The following is a 21,475-nucleotide window of genomic DNA, read 5'->3' on the forward strand; positions in this document are numbered from 1 at the left end:
CCCAAGTGGACGCTGCTGTGCTATCTTAGCTGATGGCACCCGTTTAGCTTCACCACCCGTTTTGAGTTGGGGATTTCTTGTGTATTTCATCCACTCTGATGAAGTCTGGGCATAAAGGGGAAAAAATACATCTGACAGGGGGAAAAGAGGGGGGAACTGTTTTGTTTAGATACATCTGAAAAGAGCACTAAGATTTAAAATGCTGTATTGACCCTAGAATGTGATCTAACAGGGTAAGAAATGTATATCTGGGTCATTTCTCCTTAATTTACTGGTACAACCAGCAGCCTGTCATTCTTGTTGTTCCAGGAGCTCTTATGCCCCAAGGGCAGGTGCTGCGTCTCCAAGTGACCGCTCACATCTGAGGGAAAAGTGAATCTCCCCAGCTGAAATGTGCAAACCTGCTGGTGAGACCAAGATGCCATTTAAATCAGAGTGTTTCTCAGAATTTCCCCAAAGTTAGCCCATTTGGGACACTGTAAGAAGCTGCATTTACTGTATTCGATTTGTTTCCGCCCTTTTAAATATGGTCCTTTTAAGTATGTACCTATGAGTCGGTGTTCTTTGTGATGGGATGTGAAATATGTGAGCAAGCAAAACAAAAGTGGAAGCACCAGGTCGCTTGGTGCGAGAGAAGAGAGCACTGGACCAGGAGTCCAAAAAGACTTAGGTTCAATTTCCTGCTCTGAAGCCCACTTCTGTGTCCCAGTGGGCTTGCCACACAAAGTGCCCTTTTAAATGTTTCTGTCCTTTTAAGAGTTTATCTGTGAGTCAGTACTGTCTGTGTTCATGGCAAACTAGAAAGCTGGAACGGCCTCTTTTTCATCTCAGTGTCAGTAAATACTTTCCTTGCATGATTGAAGGGAGCCTGCGATAACCCAGCATCCCACACAGTCTGCCATTCGCTTTTACACTTGGCTTGAGAAGAACAACAGAAGTTTGGGAGCAGCTTAAAAATTGACTTAAAATTCTAACACCCAGAGTGAACAAAATCACTGATAGAAGGCTTCATTTAAGCTTCTGGACTTTTCAAATGAATTCAACAAATACGTTTTGAACACCCAAGGTGAGCACTACAGTGAGTTAATGTAATCATTGGTTAGAGAGAAAGCATTTGTCCTCAAGTCACTTCCGGCTGAGTAGGGGAGACCGCTTTAAAAATGCGGGCTTGATTTTTACTCAGGCATGGTAAGCCAGCAGGTCAGGAGATGACTGCCACTGAAAAGATAGCTTATTCTCAGAGGAGGGGGCAGCCTATACCACACCGTGCAAGGCCACGTGGGGAAGCACCAGGATGGGTCAGGAGGCGGAAGGAGTGAGGGGAAATGTGGTTTTCCCAGGAAGAAGTGGGTCAGGCAGGGTAAGCAGGCTAAGCAGGTTTAGGAGTGGCTGGCTTGAATAATTTCAGTGGACTCCGGGGCATATGTCCATAGTCTTCTGGTACCTAGCCCCGTGATGATTAGGGTAGGAGGATAGTGGCCCAAGTGTGAGAGCCCAATAAAGGAGGTGTTTGGGGTCTGGGCATTGGATTGGTTGGTTTGCATATGAAAGGCGTGTTTACCACCCCTAGGAATGGCAGCCCTGGAGTGGAGGTGGGGAGCTGTTTCCCCAGGGTCAGTAAGGCCCCAGATGCCAAAACACCTGAATAAAAAAGACGTGCTTAGTACACGGAGGCAAGGCAGATACTTAATTGTAGCATTATGAGGTGCAAGGCTGTAAATAACAAAAAAGAAGCACACTTTGGGTGTTAAGGAGATGAGATTATTTCAAGAATACTTGTTCTGACAAAGGTTTAATGGAAGAAATGGCTTTTCAGCAGGATGGGCTGGGTGGGAGGAGGGGAAGGGATGTGGCGGGGGGAAGGGGGTGTCCAAGCTCCTATCACTCATTGGCAAGTTGCCTACCTGGGGCCAATTACTTAAACCCTCCAAATAATGTTTATTCTGCTTATATCCCGAAGTTGTTATGCAGATCAAGTAACTAGCTCCATGTTTCTCCCACTGTGCACAGTGCATGGACCTATATTAGAACTGTAGTGTTTGTTTAAACAAACACTGGGACCCAGAATCAGGCTGCAAGGGTGAAGCCCAGGAGTCTGCATCTTAACAGGCCCCTCACTCCCACTCTAGGTGATTCCAGGAACACTAAAGTTGGAGATCAGCCTAGAGAAAACAGTGCTAGGCACATTCTGGAATCCAGAGGGTAAAGTACATGTAAAGAGGATTCTGTGTACTTATTACAACTAGAGCTTACACCTGCTTCGGTCTCTCATACCCGGAAGCTCCTTAGGCAAGAATTATGTTTGGGTCGCTTGCCTGGCGTAGTGTCTGTCCGCCGAGGCAGGTGTCAAACGCACACACAACAAAGAGATAGCACCAGAAGCCCTGCCTCCTGCACTCTGGCCGTCTGAGCCTGGCTGCCGGGGGAGGCTCATGTTACAGATGCTCCCACAGGCCTCAGGGCGAGCGCAGCCCAGGAGCCAGTCCTCAGACTGCGAGCAGCCTCCGCTCACAGCTTGGCCTCCGAGGCAGCTGTGCGATTTCAAATTCCATGTTTATCCGCACGGGTTTCTATTTTTACCTCAAATTTCTAAAAATATGAACCGACAGACTAACCCAAAGTGATTTTGGCACTCTCGAGGGAAAATACATGGGTAAGAATTATTGAATAATTGCGGAGCCCTCTGGCCTTGCCTAATTGGGTTTTTGGCAGATAGATGCTGTATGAACGGATGGTGATCCAAAGTGGTCAAAGGACAGTACCACTTGGTAAGCCCCGCTTGTTTGACCTGGGGGTTGATGTTTTCAGTCCTCACAGAAAACCTAGCAGGTACATTTCCCACATTTTACTTTCATAAAGTGAGGCTCAGGCATGTTCAGTCACTTGCATAAGGTTTCGTGGGAAGGAAGGTGTGCGTGGGGTTTCAGCGGGCTCCGTTTGATTACAGGCTCCCCTTGCTTCCTCAGCCAGACTCCCTCCAAGAAGATGCTAGATCCCCAGGGTGAGGTTAAAAGGCATGCTTCGAACTAATTACTTTTATAAAACCCTGGTGATGTATCTCTCGTTTCATAAACTAAAAAAGCGTTCGCTTTACTTTCACAGAGATCATTTTTATCAGATCTCTGACATAACAACCCAAATTGCAGCTGCTTATTTCGTTCCACATTCTCCTTCCCGCTCCCCCAGTAATTAGGCAGTAATTATTATGAGGGTAATTACCTCATTAGGAATTTGGTGTGAGAAAGCTCTAGGAAAGAATAATGCAAGGGCGTCTCTTTATAGCTACAAGATTACAAATGACAAATAAGTTTTAATAGCCCTTAAGCCCTCATTAAAAGACAAGGGAGAATTTTTCCTGCACGATGTTTTGGAAGGTGTCAGCATATCTCTTAATCAATCTGTGTTTCTCTGAAGAGCCAAGTTCCCCTGTGGTCTGAAAGCCCATTCCTAAGTGAGTGGAGGCACTCTGAAAGTTCCAGTAAAGAGGACCCCCAGCAGCAGCCATGACCGGCAGTACGTGCCCCACCACTGCCCCTGCCCCTGCCCATGGGGGCGTGGGCGAAACGTGGGGGGAGGGCGTCATGGGAACTGGAAAAGACACACGCTCTGACTAAAGAACTAGTATCCTGGCCATTGGTCCCCAGTGCCTGCACCTCACAGTCCCATCTCCTGAAACCAGGACAGAAGCTCCTGGGAGCAGAGCCTTTGTCCTGCCGGGGTCTACCTGGCACGGCTGTTGGCATGAGGACTGGAGAAATGTGAGTTAGGGGTCCTTAGCGTAGTCGGCCTGGGCTCCCTACCATCTGGCTTCGTTGACTGCCATACACCCCACGTTCCCTCCCTTCCAGGACCCTGAGTGCGGCCACCTTGGGGTCCTTGTGGAATTTGCTTTTACCCTTTTGGCCATGAAAAGGCCGTTATCCCATCTTTGGTGAATTCTTAGTCCTCAAGACTCAACTCATGTCTCCTTCCACATTGCTGCCCTCTCTCCCAAAGGTAGAATAAATCTTCTCATTTATTTACCCTTAGCACTTTTTACATGCCTCCTGTATAATATCGTTCAAGCATTCAGCAAATATCTTTACTCAGAGTCTCTCCTGCCTGGCCTGGTGACAGGGACACAGCCACTGTAGCCCCTTCCACTGTAATCTCTCGTTTGGAATATTGAAGTGGCCTCCTAGCTGGTCTCCCTGCTTCCTCCTTGTTCTTAACCTTCTACAACAGAAGGCACGTTATGCCACTCCACGCCAGATGAGTGCCCAAATCCTCCAGTGGCTCTGCCTCTCACGAGAAATGAAATCAAATCTCTCATTCTGATGTGCAGTACCCTCCCTACCCCACCCGCCCTTCCTTCTCTGATCTGATCTCCCACTCCTCCCCCCATTCCCCTTGTTTGCTCCACTCCGGTGACATTGGCCTTTGTTCTTCACACACACCTCTTGCCTCCGGGTCTTAGCGTTCCGCCTGGAGTGCTCCTTCACCAGATTTCCACGAGGCGCACTTCCTTCAGGTCTCTGCTCACGTCACTTCCTCAGAGAGGCTGTCCTTGACTCTAGGTAACACAGCACACATATACGTACCTACAAGCCCACGTGACTCTGTCACCATTACTAGTCTTGTTAGAACTTCGCACCACCTGGAGTATTGTATAACTGCCTATTGGTTTATTGCCGATCCCCTTCACTGGAACGTAAGTCACTGTTCTCCAAGACAGCCGGGATGTTGTCTAGTCTACCCTCTGTTGTATCCCGACCTCCTATCGATGGCATCTAGGCTAACATACGCTGAATAAATGAAGCAGTGAATTACTGAGCAGCATCCAGTGAGCCCTCAATACTGACAGAAAATCAGAAATATGCTCAGAGTGTCTGCCACGGGAGGGAAGTTTAATTTCAAGTTATAGGAGGATTGACACATACAACAAATAGGCAAGTGGACTTGCCGGAAAGACCGTTTGCCTTCATGAGTCCCACGGGATGGGGACTTATGGGCAAACGTCAAGAGATTTGAAGAACACAATGGAATAATTTTTAATGCCGTGTAAATGGTAACACAAATGAAATGCTTATGTAAAGGTATGTTCCAAGCTATTAGGTTTTGTGCAGCTATTGTCTATTGTTGTTTTTGATAACAATATATATCAGCATCTTTAAAATAATCAAGACTATTTTTTTTTAATTTTTTTTAACCTTTATTTATTTTTGAGACAGAGAGAGACAGAGCATGAATGGGGGAGGGTCAGAGAGAGAGGGAGACACAGAATCTGAAACAGGCTCCAGGCTCTGAGCCATCAGCACAGAGCCTGACGCGGGGCTTGAACTCACGAACCGCGAGATCATGACCTGAGCCGAAGTCGGACACTCAACCTACTGAGCCACCCAGGCGCCCCTAATCAAGACTATTTTACAGCAGAACAAAACCAAACTAAACCCAGGCTAGGAAATGAGAGGCCTGGGAGTGCTGGTTCCAGCTCTGCCACGACTTTGCCACGTGACATAATGAACTTACTTGCCCTCTCTCTGCTTTATTTCCCCAGTCCGTAAAGTTGGCATACTGGATTAAATTATTTCTGGAATGTCTACCAGTTCTAAAATTCTAGGCCCTGGGGATTGTTGGCTGGCTGGCTGGCTGGATGGACGAGGGACTCTAGTTTCCACGACATTGCCCCAGTCTTAACTCTCCTGTTGGTTCTACATTCTTCTTCCCATTCTCTCCCCACTCTTTTGTAGCCCAGAGAGGCCTTACTCTTTATCTGAAAATTTTTTATGTACAACTCTGGGGTCCCTATATCTTCTTTGAGTCAAAGATAGAAAACAGTAGAAGATAAAGTCATTAGAAGCAGAAATGATGGAAACTGGGGGGATATTTATTCTGTGAAAAAAGAAGGGAGAAGGGGGATAGGTATGTTGACTTACATCTAAGAATCAAGGGAGCATATAAAATTCATGGAACCTGTTTTTTATGTGTGATTGCTTTTGAGAGGTATTTCTTTATACACTATTGCACAAGAATTACAGAGTATTACACATCAAATCTTCCCTCTGGCAGATTATAATCCTAGATGTTTGGACAGGGAAAGGCCCAGAAGAACATCTGAGAGTTCTTGCCCACCTAACTTGGTGTCTTTGGGCAAGTCCCCAGAGGTTGGAATGGATGAGAACACAGAGGAAGCCTGCCTGGGTTCAGGTCTATCACTCACTAGCTGTAACTCACTCACAACCTTGGGTCAGGCAGTCGATACCCCATTTTTCTGGAAATAGAATGGAGTTCATTGGGTTGAAGTGAGAATGAAATGTAAAACCTCAGTGAGGTAAAGTAACTTGCTCCCCAGGTGACAGAACTAATCATTTGAACCCCAAAGCCCTAGTAGGAAATGAGTATAAAAAGAATCAAACTGTCTCATAATTCTAGACTGTTGATTAAACCAATGGATATAAAGTAAGAGATGTCTATACGGTGCCCACAGAGGTAATTTCCCATTGCGAGAGATTTGCTCACTCACGCACTCGGTATCCATTGCAGCAAAATAGACCAGAGATGCCTTTGCCAGTGGTATTTGCTGGATGGAATGATACTATCTATTCCAGCTGAGTAACGTAACTAGATACCCAGTGCCTATCTCCTGGGACAGCAGAAATGATCACTTTTCATTGATCTCCTTTAGACCTGACCTTGATATCCTTCCTGTCTCCCCCTAAATATATCAAAGCACCTGATGGTATAAGCATGTTCTCCTTCAACTAAATTTCACAGGACTCATGCTGAGGTTTGTGTTCAGAGGCAGACCACGACAGAGGCTGGATCTGGATCTGATCTTCAGTCACTGTAATCTTCTAGTCACCAGCCTTTGAATCTGCCCTTTCCCCCTTCTCATGTATGAGTTTTGTTAGCTCAGAAGGCCTGGCAGCCATCCGTTCCCAGAGCTGTGAAAGTGCATCCGTGCTGTGTCCCTCTGGCCCTGTGTTAGATGAGCCCATCCAAAGAAGGAGTGTGGGCAGCGGGTTAGGCAAAGGGCAAAAGTCAATCAAGAAAAATACATCTAGAGCAGGGGGAGGGGCAAAGTGGGTGAAGGGGTGGGAGGTACAGGCTTCCAGTTACGGCATGAACAAGTCACGGGGATAAAAGGCACAGCATAGGGAGCACAGCCAATGACCTTGTAATAGCGTCGTATGGCATCAGATGGCAGCCACACTTATGGTGAGCACAGCATAACATATAAAGAAGTTGAGTCGCTATGTTGTGCATCTGAAACCAATGGAACATTGTATGTCAACTATACTCAAGCAAAAATCTAAAAAAAAGAAAAAAAGGAAAAATTCTTCTACCCTATTTCATTCACTCCTCACATTATCCCAGCAGGGTCGATGACGTTATCCCTGCTTTACAGATGAGGAAACTGAGGCTCATCTGTAGAAAGGCCAGGTGACTTCCTTAAAGTTGCACAGCTGGTAAATGGCCTATTTGGGATTCCAAACCCAAGCTCTTGCTGATAGGCCATGCCTTGTTATTGCTGAGGATAGTGGAAGAGGAACCAAAAATAATTGGAGAAGGCTTACAGTCCTGCCAACAATTAAATTTGTACCAGGTTTAACCCTCCTCAAGGTGATTCAGATTATACTAGTCACACTGGCACTGTGGGCATGCTGCCTCGAGCCAGGGGCGGTGCTGGGCCCTTTACGGCCACTATTTCCTTTCTTTGTCACCTTTCACCCACGAGGTGACCATGACTTCAAAGTGGGGTTTCTCAAAGTGCATTCCTCTGACCAACTATAATAGAATCACCCAAGGAACCTGTTAAAATACAGATTCCAGGGCTTCACCTCAAGAGTGGGAACACTAGAAAGAAATCATCACTAAGAAATTCTTGGGGCGCCTGGGTGGCTCAGACGGTTAAGCATTTGACCTTGGCTAAGGTCATGATCTCACAGTTTGTGAGCACGAGCCCTGCTTCTCATGAACATGTGCCCTGCTTCTGGTGAGCCCCACTTCTCTTTCTCTCCCCCCCACCTTCTGCCCCTAGTGGGACTTTCTTTCTCTCTCTCTCTCTCTCTCTCTCTCTTCACCCTCGCTCGCTTGCACTCTCTCTCAATAAAAAAAAAAAGAAAAATTATCTGGTGATATTTGGCACTCAGTTTGAGAACAGTTGTTCTTAAAAAGTAGTAGATTCTCGTTATTAATGAAACACTTAAAATCACTCACTACCTTTTTTGAAGCCTTTCTAAATTAAGCATTTTGTATTTAAAATATAGATATGGATTCTTTTAATGAATAATGAATTTAGAAAGGACATGAGTAGGAAGCTGGAACTCAGCGCAGGGCTCGGATGAGTGAATTTTATTTGGTGCCTGGAGGACTTTGAAGGAACTTTTTTTAGGACTGACTAGTAGGTCACAACTATAAAATTCAAGTCCTGGTATATATTGTCTGAAATTTGGCCTTCAGTCTAGACTTTTCTAATAGTCTATAATATATCAAGTAGCTTCTTGGAACTATTTAAGTAAAATGTTCATAATAAATTAGATAAGATGCAAAATTATACAAACAGGTTCATTTCAATTCATCAACTGTGCCCAAGACGATGGATGACAAACCCAGATAAGCTGGCAAATTCTACTGAACATTCAAAGAAGAATTAATACCACGCCTTCACAAACTCTTCCAAAACATACTTTGCAACTCCTTGTGAAAGGCCAGCATTACTCTGCTCCCCAGGCAAAGACCCAAGACTCACCAGTGAAGGTGGGATATATTTAAGCCCAAGTCACCTGCCAGTTCTCTGACTCTGGGAGAGGGTTGAGACAGAGCATGGGGACCGTGATGATGGTGGTTGTGGTAGTGGTTACAGTCACAATCGCACAGCACACGCACACACTCACAACACGCAGATTTGAAATCCCACAGTGGGCTTTTGTTAAGCGTTCTTCTCTAGGGCAGGTCCTGGTCTCTTCCTTGCTCTAGAACGCTCATTGCTGTGGGTATTTAAAATGTGTCAACAGATGATAAAACACACATACATCTTAGGAACAAGAATTGGGACTTCTGCTCTGGTGTCAACAAGATTTACTCTCCCTGACCGATTTTCTCCTCACCCCATCCTTCTGCCCACCCAGCAGACCTTCCCTCCCGTCATTGTCTCACTGACCCGTCTCCATGCGCCACCATCATTGCCCCCGCCAAGTATCTCCAGCCATGTTTTACAAACTTGAACTCAGATCTAGATCTAGCCCCCTTCATCGTTGTATTTAGTTAGGACTACTGCAGTTTATATTAATCCTTTGACAAACAGTCATGTGATGGCAGCTATGGAATAAACTGTTTTCTCTTCAATCTTTTTGGCCTCAAAAAAAAAAAAAAAAAGGTACCTTTTGTGTCAGTATATAGACCAGAGCCGTCTATCCTTTGTAGTGGAATCTTTATTGCATGCACGAGCACAGAATTGATTCAGAATACATGCACTTGTGATTTGAGCACGCTGAGAAAAGATCGCATCCTGGGAAACACTTTCTTCAGCACTGGGTTGACCTGCCACAGTCCCAAGCAAAGACATGATAGAAAGATCCAGACTGGGAGTCCTTGTGAGTTTGGGCCCTGTGCAGCCACTTGCTGGCTCTATGCCTTGAGACAGTTCACTCTACCCCCCTGAACCTCCATGTTCTAATCTCTAAAATAGAAACAATAACTTGTATCTTGAAGGGCTGGTTGGCCTGAGATGAATTTAGACCAAGTATGTCAATCCATTATGAAAGCTTTTGGCATACAGTAAGTTTTCATTAACTGAAATGTGACTTTTACACTGAACAAATTATAAGGTGACTTTATTTTTGCTTCCCACGATCCTTTTAAATTTATTCTGTGGGACAGGTTCCTCTGCTGCCCTTGTTTGAAAATTTGGGCAAGTTCTATAACTCATACAGCAAATTTCAGTAAATAAAAGTCCTCTGTCATTCAAATGTCCATCCCATGTTATAGTCACCATGTCAGTCTGTTTAAAGTTAATCCCTCTTCTCCTCCTGCAGCTCTGGCCTGTTCCAGGGGAGAAGCCCGCGGTGGGGCCTCTACTTCATTTGTCCCATCCCTCACCCTGCATCCAACCTGCCCAGTGTTGGAGTTCAGGTAGCAAGAGCACGAGGCAAAGGAAATGGAAGGGCCCTTCTGGGACTGGCGTGGTCATGGTGATTGCTGCTCTCTGGACCAGCAGGCTTTCAAGATGGACTGTCTCTTGTGGCTGCTTTGCTGGGTTCTCTAGAGGCCTCCGCACTCACCACCATGGATCTCTTCCTGCAGGAGAGAGATAAAAGGGATAAAAGTGAATCCCCTTTGGCAGGTTCCACACTCCCTCCTCCACCCTGGGCATCCCATGGTCCCTCTAGCTTCTTCTGAAATGTTTGCCCCTTGGGGTGGCTGTCTTGACGCTATCCGGTCCTGGGGAAACTGCACCATACCTTCTGTGCCCTAACCACAAGACAGCTCAAGTCACCCCCAGAACAGCCCTTTCTCCCTGTCTCTGCTCCTGGACAGACTAGCCAGCCATCTCTGACCTTCAGATTTTTCACGAGAGTCCCTGTTGACTCAGGAGGGTCACTATCACATCCCCTAAGATCCAGATGTCCTTGTGCCTCTCTCTTGACTTCAGCTGGAGGGAAAGTGGCCCCTTCACTGGCACACAGAGTTCTCACCAATATCCTGTCCCTGTTACTATTCTCAGCCTTTGGCATTCTGCATTGTGACAGCGTGCCTCCCTTTGGAATGCGGTATTGTCTCTGTGCCTCAGCTGAGTTCCCCTCTTCAGTCCTGGGATACGGCTATTCAGTGTATTATTCTCGTTTAACCTCAGCATCTCCACTTACTGCTGTCCAAGGTCACGACACTTAACTACCCTCAGCTCCTATTTCCTCATCTGTAAAATGAGAATGGTACTAACTGTGCCTGCCTCGTGAGGTCTCTGGGAGGATTAAATGAGATAATGCATAAACGTACTTCCTACAGTTCCTGGCACTGGCAAGATTCTCTGTAATGTAAGCTGTTTTCACTGCCATCACCATTATCATGATTAATCTTAAAGCAGAATTACGTGTCCTTTTGTCACCAACCCCCTGCCGCCCTGCTTGACTAGAGCGCATGTGCACACACTTGAGACGTGCACGCGGGCACAGCTGCGAGTGCAGAGTGGTGGCTGTTTGGAGGTGTCTCGTCCCTGACCCCCCTTTGATGCTGGCTGTCCTACAGCCGGCACCCTCGGTGCCTGACCCCCCCTCCCCCAACTAATTCATTTATCTCTTTACACTGTCTCTCCAGCAACTTAATTACGTGGCGGGCCTGTGTGGAGCCATCTGCTGCTGGATTGTCATCCCTGTCTCCCTCAGGAACCTGGGGACTACCTCAATGGCCCCACAGTTTCCTGAGGCAGAGAGGTGGGGCCAGTCCCCATTGTTGGGAAGTCACATGCGGGAGCTTCTGTGTTAAATGACCACAAGCGTGAAGATGATTTTTGAATCGCATGCAGCGATGCCCTGCATGTTTATCCTTCTGCCTTCAGTCATTGCTTCCTAGGTTTTGCATAGTCAAAAAGAGAAAAGTAAGTCATAGGAGGGTAGGCCTATTTCCAACATGTGCTGCATTTTTTCTGCCAGCTGTCACAATGAGACTTCATCCATCATCCCTAAGAGTGGTTGGGGGCCTGCTCTGGGCCTCTTCAGCCCGCTGTGTTTCTCTCTGCTACAGCACTTCTCATACCACATGACTCAAGTCTGTTTGTCTCCTCTGGCCCCGACTGGACCGTGAGCTCCTTGTCCGTTATCCTCAGGTGCTAACGCAGTGGCTGGCTCACAATTTCTCTGAGGCCTCAGGTAGTAACTTCATCTCTCTGAGCTTAGTTTCCCCATCCATAAATTGGAAAGTGATAGTGTTCATCTCAAAGGGTAGTGCTAAGGACTAAGTTAAATCATGAGGGCAAAGCACCTTGTATATTGTAGGCCCTCAGTAAAGGGTAACTATGTTATAACTGCTGTAGGCACGCAACGAATGAAATAAATTGTGAGCAGAATTGACAGTGAGTTCTAATTCACCATCATTAAATAGAACATATGTGAAGATGTAGCCTCCAGTCTCTCCCTGTCCCCAGCCTCTCATTGTCACCAAGTGGTCTGACTCACCCAAACACAGTGGCTCCCTAGAACCTAGTTAAAAGAGACAAAGTTTGGGGTACCTGGATGGCTCAGTCAGACGAGCGTCCAGCTTCGCCCCAGGCCATGATCTCACAGTTTGTTGCATGAGTTTGAGCTCCGCATCGGGCTCTGTGCTGACAGCTTAGAGCCTGGAGCCTGTTTCAGATTCTGTGTCTCCCTCTTTCTGCCCCTCCCTTGCTCTCTCTTTCTCTCTCTCTCTCAAAAACAAAACAAAACAAAACAAAACAAAACACATTAAAAATTAAAAAAAATAAAAGAGACAAAAGTTTTTATGTACTTTTTAATTGGAAAAACTAAATAAGAAGTAGAAATCAACTAAGTTAAAACATAAAACATCAATTTGCTACATAGAAAGCCCGGTAGGAAGAAATCTTCATTGATTTTACTCTACTAAAGTCTGATAACATTGTTCTCAATTTCTTTTTCTTTACATTGTTTTTAACTTCTACTTAGTTATAAGATGTTTGTCTTGAAAGTAATTGCTGCAACAAATTAAAAAATACGTTGTAAATGGATAAATTCAAGTTTTGCTCACAAATAAGCCACAGGTAACGAGAAAGAAAAAACAAAAACAAAACGAAAAACAACCAAAGTGGCTCCCAGGCCACATTATCACATCACTCCACCACTCTAAGATCTTGAGTGGCTCCCTCTGCCTCCAGAGTCCAGTCTGAGCTCTGGTACTTGACCCCACCCCACCTCTCACCCCACCCCACCTCTCCACTGCCCCTTGTGGAATCCTTGACCGTAAAATAAGGTGAGAACGTCTTGGGGTGCCTGTTCAGCTTTGCTGTTCTGTGACTTTCATGCAATCCTGTTCATTCAGTGCATCTTGTCTGAGTGCCTGCTCTGTGCTGGGCCCTGGGTGGGACCCTGGGGCACAGTTCCTGCCCTCGGGGCCTCCAGCCTAGAGGAGAATATAAGCTGTCTTCAAGATGTGGTTGAGGTGGGGAAGGATGCACTGGGGGAGCTGGGCAGACCCCCTGTCTGGGGGTCAGTGATGGCTTCACAGAGGTGACATTGGAGCAGGGTGATGTAAAGAGCGTAAGGCCTGGGAGAGCATTCCCGAAAGAGGGAAGAGTATGAGTGCAGACTAGCACAGGCCTGTGGTTGAGCTGTTCCAGGGACGAGAGTGGGAGGCAATGGGCCTGCGGAGGTGGGCCGTGGCAGGGCCAGAACCCACGGCTGGTGCGGAGTCTGGCCTTGACCCTCCAGGTATAGAGGTCACAGAGGCCCTTTCATGGCTCTACAGCCATGGCCAATGGCCAAAAGTGTGCCTTCCTTCTGGGTGCCTAATCTGCACTTTATATGGGGCTCCATGTTTTATTTTAATATTTAAAAAGAGAAAAAAGTAATATTTAAATTTTCTGTTCTATTTTGTTTTGTATATAGAAACAGATTAATGTAGGATGATAGGGAAATGTCAGATCTGTAGTTAGTCACCTTGAATTTAACTTCTGGCCCTTCCATGCACTAGCTCTGTGCCCTTGGACAAATCACTTGCCTCTCTGGGCCTTGGTTTTCTCCTCTGTAAAAATGGGGGAAAGTCTCCGCCTTATAGCACTGCTGTGGGGATTACAGATGAGGGCATGTTTTTGTGGGACGACTGGTACCCCAGAGGCCCTGACACACTCCTTCTTTTCCCTCCCCTCACAGTCACTGGATTTCCAGTCACCTGGATGCCAGCCCAGTGACCTGCATAATGACAAAGAATGCAGGGACACTGACGTGAAGGAAGTTTCCTATGAAATATTAATTGCTTCCCCCAAAGACTAGGTGTTCTGAAGGGCTTTGTTCCCCCAGCTGAGAGCTCGTGACCTCACTGGCCGGTCCCTGCCATTCCAGGCCATCCAGGGAAGGAAGGCCAGGCCACTAAGACAAGTCCAAGTGCTAAGGCTGCATTCATGAGTTCATGGGTGTGCTGTTCTTCCTGCACATAGCCCTGGAAAGCCCAGAGCAGGGAAGGTTGCAGGAAGTTCAGTGTCTCCCCTTCTTTGAAAACTCCTATTTATCTTCTAAAAACCCTTCAGATTCTCATGGGAACCTTGACCTCCCAGAGCATCTTGCAGCACTCAGCTGGAAGTTCCTTAACAGCAGTTACTTGGGGTTGCTTCATAAATGCTTATTCAACAGAATACCTGTCAGAGGCTCAGAGGCATAAAACCATGTTTAAAATACTGGTTCAGGGATGCCTGGGTGGCTCAGTTGGTTAAGCATCCGACCTCGGCTTGGGTCATGATCTCACGGTTTGTGGGTTTGAGACCCGCATTGGTCCCTGTGCTGACAGCTCAGAGCCTGGAGCCTGTTTCAGATTCTGTGTCTTCCTCTCTCTCTGCCCCTCCCCTGCTTGTGCTCTCTCTCTCTCTCTCTCTCTCTCTCTCTCTCTCAAAAATACATAAACATTAAAAAAATGTAAAAGATAAAATAAAATATTGGGCACCTGCTGCATGAAAGGCATTGTGTTCAGTATGTTTGCTGACCAGTGGGGACATAGTCAGGAGAGTCAGGTACCTAATGTATCATGTGATGCTTGCCTTTCTTAGGAACGCAGACCTTTTCCTGATGGCCCCGTAAATTATGCTGGTTTGTGTCCTTAATCTTTTTCTCTACTGTCTCCTTTGCCTGGGTTTGACCTGCATCTTGAAGTAGCATTTTCCCCAGTAGGAAAGGGAAAGAAAAAATTCAAGGTAAGGACAGGTCCGTGCAAAGACACAGACTAATGAAAGTGTTTCAAGCCTTCATGGGGCAGCTTATGGAGCTTGAAATCTGGAGTTGAACAGACCTGGTTCAAATCTGGCCCTGACTGACAGAGACACCCCAAGTAAATTCTTGCACCAATCTGGGACTCAGGAGACTCCAGCCCTCCAGGGCCACCCTGAAGGTTAAAGCATGAATATGTGTGAGTGCCTCCCACCTCCGGCAGAGAGAGGAAAAAGGAAGCCAACAGCCCTGGCTGTCCCGTTGCCCCTTAGCAACTGGCCTCGAAAGGTGCCACGCCATATCACCGTGACCCCGGTTGCTGGCCCAGGCAAGTGACTAACAGGACTGAGTTTGACGTTGCAGCTTCGTGAAGATATCCTAGGTCCCATTTTTGACACAACCCTTCAGATTTCATGGCCTGAAAAATAGTCTCACGTTTGTTCTGACTCTGATGCCTCTGAGTATGTCCTTCTTTAGAGCCAGCAGGTTGCTGAAAGACTTGCTGGAAATAGAATTGCGTCGCAAAAAGAAAGAGAGTCACTGAAGCCACCAGAGGTTAGTGGTGCCTGTAATGTAAATGAAGTCCAGAATTCCACTCAGCAGACTGCCCACCCTTTTACTGCCGGGTGGCTCTTCCCCTGCCGGGCTCCCACAGCTCCCATTACCTCAGATGAGATGGAACGCAGGCAGCCGAAGGCAGAATTTAATGGATATCACTTCCAATGAATCATTAGCAACAAGAAACAAACGTGACATTAAATGCACCAAAAATGGCATCGTGGGGATTACCTACTTAATATTTTTATGCTCCCCATTACTTAACAATTTCTGAGATTTGGTCATGCTCCAGCACTGTCAGACCTAAAATGTATTCATATTTCCAAACAAAGGAATAATTTGCTGCCTTCACACAGGGTGATTATCAAGAGTGTGTAATACGTGAAAAAATGCTTTCTTTTCCAGCTATTTCTTTATGACAAGTGTCTAGAAGTGGAAAACTTATCCCTTGCTAGATCAAAGGATGGCAGTTTTAAGGTTTCGCTCATTAATTCACATATTCAACAAATATACACTGAGCACTTGTGATGTAACTGATACGGAGCCCTGGAGACGCAGCCGTGTCCTGCTGGGTTGAGTCAGGCTATATTTTCCCCAACTTGCCAGCAATGGAGACAGTGCAGCCTTTCCCACTCGAGCAGCTGACACAAAAATAGTAATATATTCCCAGTGGCTTAAAGATTTCAATGCAAGAAACAAACATGCAAAATGGGATTACAGATAATTATTTACGTGATTGTGGCATAAGGGAAGTTTTAAAGCTTAACCCCAGGAGTAAACGGGATAAAGGAGAAGGTTGATAGACAAGGCCATGTTCAAATATAAAGCTTATACATGGATACATGAAGAATATAGATATGGATATCTCTACGGATACAGATCTCCATCTCCCTCTCTCTGATGTAGATATATAGATATAGATATTTTTCATATCCTTATTTATCCCTATATATAAAAGAAAAGATAAACAGGGAAACATAGTTACGAAGAATTACTCTCTTTTATTTTTTTCTATAGGAGTTGTGGAGCTTTCTTACAAATTAATAGGAAGAAGAAAAATGGAAAACCAGCCGCAATTGCCATGTGTTACTTTTACAATTAAGAAAGTATACTCAGGAGTGTCGGCTCGTTCAGCAGCACTGATTTAAGTGCCTGCTGAACTGTTCGAGCCTCCAAACCAGGCACTAGGGACACAGAGATGGCTCAGAAGCCGCCTCTGCCCTCCAGGTTCTCAAAGATGGGCTTGGAAACAAACAACCAGGAAGATAATGTGAGAAATCAGACAAAGAAGCTGGTACAGGGAAGTCCCAGGACAACAAAGCAGAAAGCGATCACCTCCCTGCAAGGGGAGGGATGTGAGAGAAGAAGATGTTCCAACTGGATTTATAATAGCTTTATTAAGATATAATTTACATAACCTACAATTCACTCCTTTTAAGTGCACAGTTTGATGAGATTTAGTAAATGAATATAGCGATGCAAGCATCCTTGAAAGACAGCTTTAGAATGTTCCATCCCTTGTGTTCATTTACCATCAGCCCACCCTCCTACCTGAGGCCTAGGCAGTCATGGATCTTCCTGTTTCTACAATGTGCCTCTTCTAGAAATTGTATAAAAATGGAATCATATACTATCTAGTGTTTTCTGTCTGACTTCTTTGATTTAGCCTGATGTTTTTGAGATTCATCCGATTTGGTTCATTCCTTTTTACTGCTGAGTAAATCCATTGTGTGGATCTACCCATTTTCTTTATTCACTCATTAGTTCATGAAAATCTGGGTTATTTCCAGCTTTTTGGCTCCCATGAATAATGCTGTTACCAACATTGAGCTATAAGTTGTTTGTAGATGTATATTTTCATTTCTCTTTGGTATGTAGGAGTAGAATTGCTGGGTCATGTTGTAAGTGTATGGTTAGCTTAAAAATAATTTTTCCCCAAAGTGGCTATTCTGTTTTACATTCCCGTCAGCAATGTAGGAGAGATCAATTGCTCCACATTGTTGCCAACATTTAGCATTGTCAGTGTTCTTTAGTTTAGCCATTTTCGTATGTGGTGGTATCTTAGTGGGATTTTAATTTGTGCTTCCCTAATGACTACTGGTGTTGACAATCTTTAGTAAAGTGTCTATTAATATTTTTCCCATTTTTAAATTGGATTGTTGGCTTTATCATTGAGTTTTAAGAGATGTTTATATATTCTGCATACAAATAGTTTATCAGACATATGTTTTGCAAATATTTTCTCTCGGACCATGGCTTGTCTTTACCTTGTCTGAATGGTATCTTTGGAAGAGTGAAAAGTTTAATTTTGATTAACCTAATTTTATCTTTTTTTTCTTTTATTGCTTTGGGGTTTTGTATCGTAGCTAAGAAATCTTTGCTTACTCCAAGACCACAAAGATTTTATTCTATTTCTTCTCTTAGAAGTTGCATGGTTTTAGGGTTTACATTTAAGTCTGTAGTCCAGTTCTAGTTAACTTTTTTGTGTATGGTGTAAGATAGTAATTAAGATTCATTTTCTTTTCACATGGATATCCAATTTTCTCAGCACATTTGTTGGAAAGATTATCATTTTCCCTATTGAATTACCTTAACACATTTTTCAAAAATAAATAAACCACATATGTGAGCAGTGGTATGAAGGTAAATGTTTCACTAACATTCTGGAAAAAAGGAGGAGCCTGATTTATAGCGTTGGTCAATTTCCTGATGTGACTCTTCACATGGCTGATTTCAAGCTACCAGTAGTGTAATAATCAGCTCACCCAATTACTAAAAAAATTGACAATTAGTTCTGTGAACCAATATAAGCCAGTTTCAACACACTACTGTATGCAAAAAATATGAATGATCTTAGTTTTGTTCTTAGATCTATGTGTCTGTCTTTATGCAGTAACGTATTGTTTACTGTAGCTTTTGAAATCAGGTAGTGTAAATCCTCAGACTGTTTCTCTTTCTCAAAATTGTGTTGGCAATTCTAGATCTCTTATGCTTTCATATGACTTTTAAGATTAGCTTGTCATTGTCTACAAAAATTTCTGTTGAGATTTTGGTAAGGACTGCTTTGAATATATAGATCTGTTTCTAGAATTGTTACCTTAACAATATTGAATCTTCCAATTTATGGATATGGTATATGTCTTCCTTTAGGTCTTTAATTCCTCTTAGCAATGTTATGTAGTTTTCAGTTACAGGCATTGTGCTTCTTTTGTTGAACTTGTTCGTATTTTATTCTTTCCGATGCTATTATGAATGGATTTTGATTTTTTTAAATATTTCTGATGTCTGTTACTAATCTAAAGAAATAGAATTAATTTTTGTACATTAATTGAGTATCCAGCAACCTTGCCAAACTCACTAGTACTAGTTCTAGTACTTTTTGTAGATTCCTGGGGATTTTCTAAATCCAAGTTCTTATTGTATATAAATAATGACAGATTTACTTCTTCTTTCTAATCTCTATATAAATAATGACAGATGTACTTCTTTCTTCTTCTTGCTTTATTATATTGGCTGTGTACAATGTTGAATAGAAGTGACAGTAGTGGACATCCTTGCCTTGTTCCTGATCTTTAGAAGAAAGCATTCAGTCTTTCACTATTGAGTATGATGTTATTTATAGAGTTTTTGTAGATGCTATCTATTAGGTTGAGGAAGTTCTCGTCTCTTCCTACTTTGCTGAGCTTGTTCTTAATCATGAAAAAGTGTTAGATTTTATCAAATGGTTTTTCTGTGTCTATTAAGATGATCATGTGGTTTCTGTCCTTTAGTCTATGAAAATGGTATATTACATTAACTGACTTGGGGGTATTAAACCAACCTTACATTCCTGGGATAAACCTCACTTGTTCGTGGGGGGTTGTTTTAAATGTTTATTTATTTATTTTGAGGGGGGGGGAAGAAAACACACAGTGGAGGAGGGGAAGAGAGAGAGGGAGAGAGTTTCCCAAGCAGGCTCCATGCTGACAGGCTCCATCCCATGAACCGTGAGATCAAGTCAAATGCTTAACTGACTGAACCATCCAGGCACCCCTCATTCGTTCATGGAGTTTGAACATTTTTATATATTGCTGAATTTGATTTCCTGACTTTTTGTTAAGAGTTTCAATATTTGTATTTCATGAGGAATGTTGGCCTGTAGTTTTCTTGCAATGTCTTTGACTGGCTTGGTGTCAGAAAGATACCTGGTATTACCCATCTTAAAATGAGTTGGGAAGTGTTCTCTTTTCTTCTCTTTTTTACAAGAGATTGTTAGGATTGGTATTTACTTTTTCCTTAATGTTATATATAATTCACCAGTGAAACCATCTGGGGCTAGATTTTCTTTGTGGAAAGATTTTAAATTACTAAGTCAGTTTCTTTACTTGATACATATTTATTCAGTTTTTCTATTTCTTTTTTAGTCGGTTTTGTAATTTGCATCTTTCCAAGAATTTGTCCATTTCATCTTTATCGTCAAATGTGTTGACATGAAGTTGTTCCTAATATTCCCTTATAATTGAGCTACATTTTAAAGAGTAAATTAGCATGTGTCTCAAGTCATAAAGTGATGTTTTCTTCAGCACCAGCTGTATTTGTTGAAAAGATATTTACTAAGTACTTCCTATGCACCAAACAAAAAATGAGGAAACTTAAATTTATTGAACACTTCACTAGATATATCATACATTGTCCCTGGCACTGCGCAGAGCTCATCCCATAGGAGTGTACTCCCGGAATTCTAGGTCTACCCGCAGAAGGAGACAGCACTCTCTCCCACCTTTCACAACACACTCTCAGTGTTTCCATTTCCTGTCTAAGGAACCATCTTTCTGCAATTAATGGACACAGATCTTTGGGGACCCAACTAACCAGAGGAATTCAGCCTTCCCTTTTCAACCTCAACTGGATAGCTCTGTGGTCTCGTCACACAACCACCCCAGAATTCCTATGACTAAAAAACTCAAATAATAATGGGGAATTGGGGGGTGGGGCAGAGTGAGGAGGGAGTCATTGTGATTTTCCTATAAGCTCTCTTCTAGCTCTCCTTTTTTTTCTGCCTGGGTGTATTTGAATGTGTACTTATTTTAACTACCACACTCCCTCCCTCTCATCCCCCTCCTGCCGACTGTAGTTTTCTTATTTTGCACTCTTTTTCTTCCATGCAGTTCCTAGCATAGCGCCTAGTAAGCATGGCAATGTAAATCAATTCGTGTAGAAACGCATTGACTCCTAATTGAGCAGTTTTTATTTTTAGCTATCTGTCCTCGTAATTCTATACATGTTATACACATGGGCTTTCTTTGTGTGAGACGCTATCTCCCAGGTGCACAGGGACTTTGAGCCGCGTGCAGCCTATAACAGGACTCAGCGGTTACCTGCGGAATCTCCATTTGCCTAATGAGGGACCCCAAGCCCTGACACTCATCATTGCCAACAGCCTCATGTCGGATCTTTCCATGTAAGGGAAAGGATGGATTCTTTTCCACTCATTCTCTATTCACATTAGACTAGCTTTAAACTTTTCTTTACATCGAGACGTCTATTTGCATTTAAGTGAATGCTTTCCTCATTTTAAGAAACCATTCTATATTGGGTGCATGTGTTTACTGGATATTAATGGATAAGAGGTGAGGTCCTAAATGATTAGAACATTGGCATTCTAAGATTCCCTTTTCTCCCTTTCACACAAAAGAAGCTGAAAGATACATGCAAGCGGATACACAGGCAAGGATCACAAAGCTCGTCTCTTGACCAGGTCATTTCTGCCAGGGAGAAACTATCTTCCATTTTCCTCTGAAAAGAGAGACAAGCTACTCCAGGCCCCCTGCAGCCCTCTAGGCTCAGGTGTTCTTTTCTTTGTAATCTGTAGATCCTACTTCCTTGACCCAGCTCCTGACAATAGCTTGGCAACCGACAGCATTCACTGTCTCCATCAGATTTCATGAAAGAGCCTGCTTCCTTTCTTCGAGAACCCTTTAATATCACAAATGTAGGCACGATTTTTGAACAGAGACTTCATACGTTTCCATGACAACGTAAATTACCTATGA

At 44.0% G+C, this 21,475-nt stretch overlaps 1 protein-coding gene and 1 long non-coding RNA gene across 13 annotated transcripts in view; one reads left to right on the plus strand and one right to left on the minus strand.

Annotated features, from left to right (window-relative positions):
• MAP6 (microtubule associated protein 6) overlaps positions 1-21,475 on the plus strand; it is a 159,447-nt gene that overhangs the window by 106,519 nt on the left and 31,453 nt on the right. The gene's annotated exons all lie outside the window — the stretch shown is intronic.
• Positions 9,396-10,722, minus strand: LOC122231344. Its single transcript, XR_006208538.1, has 2 exons — positions 10,539-10,722; positions 9,396-10,278 (listed from the first exon to the last, which is right to left on the minus strand). It is a non-coding gene; the product is annotated as an uncharacterized LOC122231344 (long non-coding RNA).

The sequence above is a fragment of the Panthera tigris genome, chromosome D1 (genome assembly GCF_018350195.1).
Source record: "Panthera tigris isolate Pti1 chromosome D1, P.tigris_Pti1_mat1.1, whole genome shotgun sequence".
In the NCBI taxonomy this organism is placed as follows: domain Eukaryota; kingdom Metazoa; phylum Chordata; class Mammalia; order Carnivora; family Felidae; genus Panthera; species Panthera tigris.